The sequence below is a fragment of the Mycetomoellerius zeteki genome, unplaced genomic scaffold (genome assembly GCF_001594055.1).
Source record: "Mycetomoellerius zeteki isolate Tzet28-1 unplaced genomic scaffold, Tzet1.0 scaffold201, whole genome shotgun sequence".
Classification (NCBI taxonomy): Eukaryota; Metazoa; Arthropoda; class Insecta; order Hymenoptera; family Formicidae; genus Mycetomoellerius; species Mycetomoellerius zeteki.
The window spans coordinates 7,466-16,277 of record NW_017256969.1 but is presented as its reverse complement, the minus strand read 5'-3'; positions in this window follow the sequence as shown (position 1 = coordinate 16,277).

Sequence of the window (8,812 nt, the reverse complement as noted above, 5' to 3'; positions counted from 1 at the left end):
GCTTGCGTTTTCGCCTTTATCGAAGAAAAACTGTAAAATATGGCGTATTTTCTCTTTGCTGTCCATCTTTGACGCGCACTCAAACAATACTGAGTCAAGCAATCACAAAACTGTCTGAGAAGTTTTTTTAGTACAAAATCTTATTTTTCTAACGCCATTTAGCGTAACCCGATCGCACTTATACAACGCGAGATACAGATTACTAAAGCCATCTATTGGAAAAATAATGGATTTCTTTTTACTACTAATATATATGGTCGACAATTAAAATACAAATAAAAATAAAACAGACGTCCAATAACTTTAATAACGAATACCGGTAATCACAAACGTTTCGATTCATATCGGATCCTTCTCAATGTTAAATTAAAAATTAGACTTCTATAACTCTTCTCTCTATCTCGCAGCCAACATAATTAGTATGATGTGGAATAACCAGTTATGTATATAATGCATGATTTCAGTTCGACATAGGTCATACAAATTCGGTAAAATGAGAGGCAGTCATCTAAGCTACAATCAGTAATATAAAATATAAGATGAAAAATTACAGTAGTCATACATGGGTAATAAATATAAAATTTATAAATTAGAGTCAATAATATAGTCAGTAATATGGTCAATAATATAATGTAATCGTTAATATGAAATGATATGCAATGAAATAAAGTCAGACATATAGTTGTACAATATAAAATAAAACAGAAATATGAACTAATATAATTCGTAATATAATATATGCGGAGAGCGATAATAAGATAATAAACAATAAATAATAGGTAAGAGAATAAAATATGAATACCTTCATGTATATTATAATAGACTAATGCGAGGAGAGTTAAAAATTTTGTCTTCATTTCATTAGTATACTTAGACATAATAGACATTGAACAAAAAGGTAGATAGAGGATAGCATAAGAGGGGGAAAAACGGAATAGACAAAGAAACAATAGAGGAGAGGGGGCAAATAAAGGAAAAGAGAGAGGAAGGCAGCTATGAAGGAGAGAGAGATTGTATGACTTGCAAATAAGAATCCGGCAGAGAATCTGTGTCATTTTGTTTATTAAGATCTTGTTTTTGTCTTTTTATGTGAATCATCTCTGATCAATCTTTTGTTATAAGAAGATTCACTATTCAGAATCTCTACCTGATTCCACCTGAAATTATGGTCCAAATCTATACGATGGTCGGTTATGACCGTAGGAGAACCAGTATTTTTTTTTATATCAGAGGTGTGTTCTTTTAGTCTCGTACCTAGTTTCCTCTTTGTTTGGCCAACATAGCTAGCCTCACAGTCATCACAAGAAATCTTGTAAACTACATTCTGATTGGATAGTAAATCTAGCTTATCTTTACCTCTCTTGATAAGACATTTAAGTGTGTTAGAGATGTAAAAGGCTAGTTTGTAATGGAACATACTGGAAATAGGAAGGAAGCTTTCAAAGATGGATTTAACATAAGAAATTGTAAAATATTTTTCTTTGATATAAGCATTGTGCGTACTATGTTCTTTATGTATATGGAATTTTACACTTGTTTCAATTATAGAAAAAATGCAAGGAAGAGGATAACCATTATTAAGAAAGATTTGAACGGCATCAATTAAATTTTTTTGATGGAAACGAGGATGTGATAAAATAATAATTTTATCTATGAAGCTAATACCCGTCGGGTTGGGCTACCCATCGGGCGCGTCTCCAGGTGGCGGATAGGAGGACGTCCGGAGGGGTGCCCGGTCTCCCGGGTGTGAAACCCTGCGTGTGACTGGAGGTCCCTCCGGGTAGTGACGGTTATAAACGGATCCCTCAGGTGTAAAACCCTGTGTGGGGTCGGGAAGGCCGTCGCCGTGGACAGCCCCACGCCAAGCTGTGAGCCATCGATGTGAGGGCTGCGTGGTACTGGGGAGCAGTGCAGTGGTCGATGCCTCTGGGGCACCGGGCGAAACGGAAGTAAGGTGGGTAATGCAGGAGCTCCTCACAAGAAGAACCGCAGCGGAGCCCAGAAGAGAAGGGCGAAGAGGGACAGGGAGAAGGCGCTCGAAGAGCAGGCTCCGTGTCCCTCGACCGGCCCTTACAAAACCGGTGGAGGGGAATACAGAGCTCACCGGTAAAAAGCGCCGCGCGGGCTCTGACCAAACTCCCCCATCGGTTAAGAGGACGGTGAAGAAGCCTAGGGCTCAGGCAACTGGGACCTTCGCGACCTGTTGGCAAGGGCGGTTGTTCTGGAGGGATACCCTGAGAAGGGGATCACCCCGGAGCAGCTGACCTTGTTTCGGGGGGCGGTCCTGGCGGAGATGGAGGGAATCCAAGAGGGTCCCCTGCCCAGATGGAACCGGCTACCCTCAAGAACGGGACAGTCATAATTAGAGGTGAGGACGCAGCGTCCCTTAGTTGGCTAAAAGGCTGGGTGGGGGGCAGCGTGCCTTGGGAGGGCGCCAGGCTCAGGGTGATGGGCTTGAACGAGCTTCAGAAGCGGCACAGGGCGGTGGTCTGGGTTTCGGATCCTCCGAGAGCCGCAGCTGCTGTCCTGACGCTGCTGGAGAGGCAGAACCCGGGCATCGGCGCACTGAACTGGCGCATCTTTGCTAAAAACGTAGGTGCTTCCCCTAAGGGGAGGAACTTTTCGGCATCTTGGAATCCAGCGCTCGTAAGTTAAGGGAGCGGGACTCCAAGCTATGCTATGGGATCGAGAAGGTCACCGTAAAGGTGACTCGATCTCAAAGTGGGGAAGGGGATAAGGAGGAGCCTCGATCTAAAAACTAGACCAAACAATGGACTGATCGGTGATCGAGATTACTGCATCACAACAAATGGGCCTCGGCGGTTCTAACCAGGCGCCAGTCTGTGAGGCACAGCCATTTCCCTGATACAAGAACCATGGGTCGCCCGTGGGTGTCAGGGGGGTGGCAGCATGTGAGAAGCTCTTTAAAGCTCCCATCGAACAGGGACCAAGAGCGTGCATAGCGGTCAAGGGGCTGAATGTACGTCTCTTGCTCGAGGTATGTTCTAGGGACCTGACGGCGGTGGAGATGATGACAGCTAGCAGTGCTGGGGGCACCAGGAGGCTGGTCATCTGCTCGGCCTACTTCCCGCATGGAGAGGAGACACCGCCGACGGAGCTGGTCAAGTTGGTGGATCTCTGCCAGAAGGAAGGACTGCCATTGGTAGTGGGATGCGATGCTAATGCGCACCACACCATATGAGGAAGTACCGATACGAACGAAAGGGGAAGGAAGTTGCTGGAGTATCTGGTAACGACTGACCTGGAGGTTCTGAATAAAGATAACTGTTTAGACTAAACTCAGTGAATGTTCATTACGCGAATTATTTTACGTCGGCATTTTATATTCAAATTCATATTATTAAATGTGTGTGCTCGTTATCGATTTGCTTTCAACGATTATCTCCGTCGACAGTTATTCTGTTCAAACCGCGCTTGTTACCGGTACCGACACTGTCAGGATTCATGATAGTTTTTCTACCGATCAGCTGTTTACTTCGCGTCACACGATGTATACATTCGCAACCTTTCCTTTGTGTTCGCGAAGCGAAAGATATCTCTCGATGCGTGTATGTACCTATCGCTTAACGATCAAGTTCAGTTAATCTCGAATAAAGCTCAGCAGCACATCTCATTGTACATCGCTCTAATTTTCTATTCTTTTCGACACCTTCTGACTCCTCGTGATTGTTCGCGTATAATTCCGACATCACCAGCGGACCTGGTTTCCGGTACCACTTTCCTTTCGCAATACTCACAACAGTAACGGACCCACCTTCTGTGCGGCGGGGACGAGTGAGATATTAGACCTCACTCTCTGCTCACGCGGGTCTGTGCGGAAGGTGAAGGAATGGAATGTGTCGGATGAGCCATCGCTCTCCTATCACAGGCTAATATCTTTCAGACTTTCAGATCTCAAAGTGGAAGTCAGGAAGGTGAGGAACCCAAAGAGGACAGACTGGGACTCCTATCAGAGGGACCTGGAAAGGAACCTCAAGGATTTCCCCAGAAAGCACGGGACGACGAGGGATCTGGAGCTCTGCGTGGATCATCTGCAAAGGGCTCTGGTTGGCTCCTATGAGACGAACTGTCCGGCCAGGACAGTCATCAACAGCAGGGGAACCCCCTGGTGGAATCTACGGCTGCAGACCCTCAAGGTCAAGGCTCGAAGAGCCTGGAACAGGGCGAGGAACACGGGCCGGCCCTTCGACGGGAATCTTTACAGGAAGACTCAGAAGGAGTATAGTACTCTGTGGTAGAAGCAAAGAAGAAGAGCTGGCGGGATTTCTGCGAGTCGGTGGAGGGAATACCGGCCACTGCCAGGCTATGCAGATTTCTGTCCAGGAACTCAGACGCTGCGTTGGAGACAGTTCGAATGCCAGACGGTACCATGGTATCCGGATAAGGATGCCAGCTTTCCTGGTTTCCGGAGGCATGTAGATAGGTGCGAGGAGGTTGGCGCGGGCTCCTTCAGGGCATGTGCCAACGATTGGAAGTTAGCGGCAGAAATAATGAGGCCAACTAGAGTTAGATGGGCGATTGGCTCCTTTCAACCATTCAAGTCGGTCGGGCTCGACCTTGTTTTCCCGGCTCTCCTTCAGAGAGGGCTGGGGCAGATAATCGGGTCCCTCACGAGGACGTTGAGGGGCTGTCTAGCTCTCGGTTACACCCCCCCGAGCGTGGAGAAGGGCGAGAGTCGTCTTTATTCCCGAAGCGGGGCGAGCGAACCATGTCACTGCTAAAGACTTTAGACCGATCAGCTTGACCTCGTTCCTTCTTAAAACGTTGGAAAAGTTGGTTGACGTATATATCAGGGACTGTGTGCTGGCCAGGTATCCGCTGCATGCCAAGCAGCACTCTTACCGGGCTGGCCACTCGAGTATATCAGCCCTCCATTCGGTTGTCTACAGTGTTGAAGGACAACTTCAAAAGGGGGGCTTTTTGGTAGGCACCTTCCTGGACATTGAAGGGGCCTTCAACAACACTCTACATGAGGTGGTTTGTGCCGACAAGGCGGGGAGTACCGGCGAAACTTGTTAAATGGATCCGAGGAATGCTTCGACGCCAAGTGACGACATCGCTGGGTACGGTGAGTGTCAAAGGATGGGTAGGGAGAGACTGTCCCCAAGGTGAAGTCCTCTCACCACTCTTGTGGTGCCTAGTAGCGGATAGGCTACTTGAAGAACTTAATGACAAGGGCTTCAAGGCACTCGGGTACGCTGATGACTTGGCGATCCTGATAGAAGGCCCTTTCCTAGAAACGCTCCTAGAGCTCACACAAGGGAGTGGTAGAGGAATGGTGTGAGAGGACAGGCCTATTGGTGAACCCGAGTAAGAAAAGTCTGGTGATTTTCACACACAAGTACAAAATAGGTCCCGTGGAGGGGCCCGTATTGAAGGGAGTCAGACTGACTCCTGGAATGTCAGTCAAGTATCTGGGAATTGTCCTGGATAAAAGATTGAACTGGAAGCTGCACCTGGAATCAGTGTGTAAGAAAGCCAGCACATACTTTTGGATGTGCAGAAGAACCTTTGGGCAAACTTGGGGATTGCAGCCAGACAGAGTGTTTTGGCTATACTCCGCGGTGCTCCGACCGAGATTGCTCTATGCTGCGGTGATCTGGTGGCCAAGGACACAGTAAACCGAGCCCCGCGCATCACTGGACCGCGTCAGAGCTCTCTTCTTAAGGGGGGCTCTGGGTGCAATGAGGACAATGCCAGTGGCGGCAATGGGAGTGCTGCTCGGCATAGAACCACTCCATCTCGCGATAGTGGTGGCAGCAGCGGTCACGGCGATAGGCTGAAGTGCGAGGGAAAGTGGATGAGCGGTGTGATTCACACCTGGTTACCGCGGGAGCTCCAAATGGAAACCGTGTTTGACATGAGGCAGGATAGAATAAGGCGCGACTTTGACAGATCGTACAAGATCTATAATCCTAGCCGCGAGGACTGGGAGAGGCATGAGGTGCCCGCTATCAGGAATGGGAACGTCTGGTACACGGATGGCTCCAAGACTGATGAAGGCGCCGGTGCCGGAATCTACGGATGTCGTAGTGGAGTCAGGGAGACTCTCCCTCTTGGAGAGTTCACCACTGTCTTCCAATCGGAGGTGGTAGCAATTATGGGCTGTGCTCAAACGCTAACCGCATCAGGTGAGACGGGCAGACGCATTAGGATATGCTCCGATGGCAGGGCGGCTCTGGGGGCATGCGTTTTTTATTCGTGGCTGATCTGGGAGTGCAAATGTGCTCTGAACAGACTGTCCACGGGCAACGATGTTGCTCTCGTATGGGTTCCGGGACACTCGGGAATCAAAGGTAATGAGCTAACTGATGAGCTGGCAAGAAGTGGCTCATCAGCCAGACTGATGGGACCGGAACCGGCTCTAGGTTTACCTAGCTGCATCTGCAGGGCAAAAATAAAGGGCTGGTTACGAGACCGTCATATCAACTACTGGAAGGAAGAGACAAGAACCAAATGCAGACAGGCGAGAGCCCTGCTGGGAGAGACGCCCAGCAGGGACCTTGCCAGGAGCATTAGGACCTTGAGGAGAGGGGAAGCCAGGCTCGCGGTGCAGATCTATACGGGTCATGGCTTCACTAACTACCACATGCACAAGCTGGGGCACAGTGATAACCCGAAGTGCAGGAAGTGCGAACACGAGGAAGAAACCTCTCTCCACGTGCTGTGCGAATGCCCAGCGTATGCAAGACAAAGGCGGCTTTTTCTGGGCTCGGTATTTCTCGAGCCCGAGCAGGTATGTCAACTCCAGGTCAGGGACCTCCTCCGTTTCTGGAGGTTAGACAGGTCTGATCTGATCTGGAGTTATTACGGCCGGGAAGACACAATTGACCTAGTCTGCGTGTCGTTGGCTGGCCCCAACTGGTGGCTGCCTCCCGAGATTATTATTATGAAGCTAATAATTGTGCCTTTTTTGTGGGAAAGAGGATGATTGGAATGGAAATTGAGGAACCTTCCTGAAAACGTCTTTTTATGATACACATAAAAAATAATTCTTTGATTATCTATAATGAGCATCGTGTCAAGGAAACTTAAATAGTTGTTAGTCCACCAATCTCCACAGTGAACTGCAATCTGTTGTGTAATGAGTTGAATGTATCTAGTGTGTCATTGATAGTGTTCGATGGAAGTGCAAGAATGATATCATCCACATATCTGTAGTAAAACAATGGTTGTACAGATAATTTGTTAATTGCACTCTCTTCCAAGTCCTGCATAACAATATCAGCAATTATCGGTGATAGTGGTGAGCCCATAGGAGTACCAAATACTTGTTTTATTATTGAAAGCAAAAAAAGTTGAATCCAAGACGAAACTAACTGCAATGATAAATTCTTGTTTAGATATACTTGTCTTCGCCGAAATGTAATCCCATCTCCTTTCGATGCTATTTGCTGCTAGATCAACAGGAATATTTGTGAAAAGAGATACTATATCCAACGAAGCCAAAACATATTGAGAATCAAAACGTGTACCATTCAATTTGTTAACCAATTTGTTAATTGGCATTAAATGGAAGCCGTCTTTTATAATATATGGCTCGGAGCTTGTGGAATATTGTCATTGATAATGTTATGCAAAAAAAGAGAAAGGCAATATAATGGACTGTTGATGGAAGATACAATCACACGTAATGGGTTACCATCTTTATGTATTTTGGTCAAGCCATAGGCTCTAGGTATAACACCATCAGTTGTGAATAGTCTTCTATATGTAGGTTCGTCAATAAAACGATTGCACTTCCATCTCACTAGCAATGCACGTAAATCTTGAGTTAGTTTTTTTATCGGATCTTTATCAATTAATCTATAAATGTCGGTATCTGAAAGAATAACCTCCATATTGGATATGTAGACGTCTCTGTCAAGGACCACGGTGACATTTCCTTTATCAGCATTAGTAATAAGTATATTTGGATGGTCGTTAACGAATTTTTTGGTCACATGTAGCCATTGTAGAATAAGTTTTTCAGTAAATTTAAGAGAAGGAAAGTTATTTTGAAATCTATTGAGTATGGGAACCGAATTATTTCTGACAAAATTAATTATATTTTTTGGGCGACCATTTAAATTATTTTCTATATGTTTAATGAACTCAATTAAAGTTTTCTCTTTGTTATATTTATTTATAGGCAGACCAAATTTTTCACCAAGTTGCAATAAATACTGAATCTCCAAAAGAACATTATAACTGTTCAAGTTGACAAACCATTTGTCATGCAATGTATCGAGAGCTATATAAATTCTTTCAGAATCCACACTGTTATTTGAGTAATTAGAAATTGTAAGTTGATTGATACTGGACGTGTCATTCAGTCCCTTCGAAACTGAGCAAGAATAAGATATGGTTCTAATTTATGCTTTAATAGATCTAGATTTTTTATTCTTAATCCAATCAATTTTTTTTAATATTCTTTGCATTTGTTCAGAGAAGTAGAGGAGACCGGGGTCAGTAAACTAGGGGTAAGTAGAATAATCGAGGCTACGTTATAAACAAATCGCTAGAAACACGCGTAAACCCGTCTGAGCACACAGCAGCGACTGCCGCTCAGTCTGCTATAATATCTCATTGCTAACACATCTATGATAGAAGTTATGATACAATTTTTAAAAAATCGTCCACCTAAGTAAGCATTTTTATTCTTAAAGTTTTTGTTTAACAATCGTATATAATTGTCTGAGATTTTATTTCCATTTAGATAGTAAGCGTAGTTCTTACTTAATAAAGTTCAACAGATTTTTTTGTTTATCTATCTTTGTTATCGTATACTGTTAACAGTTTTAAAAAATGA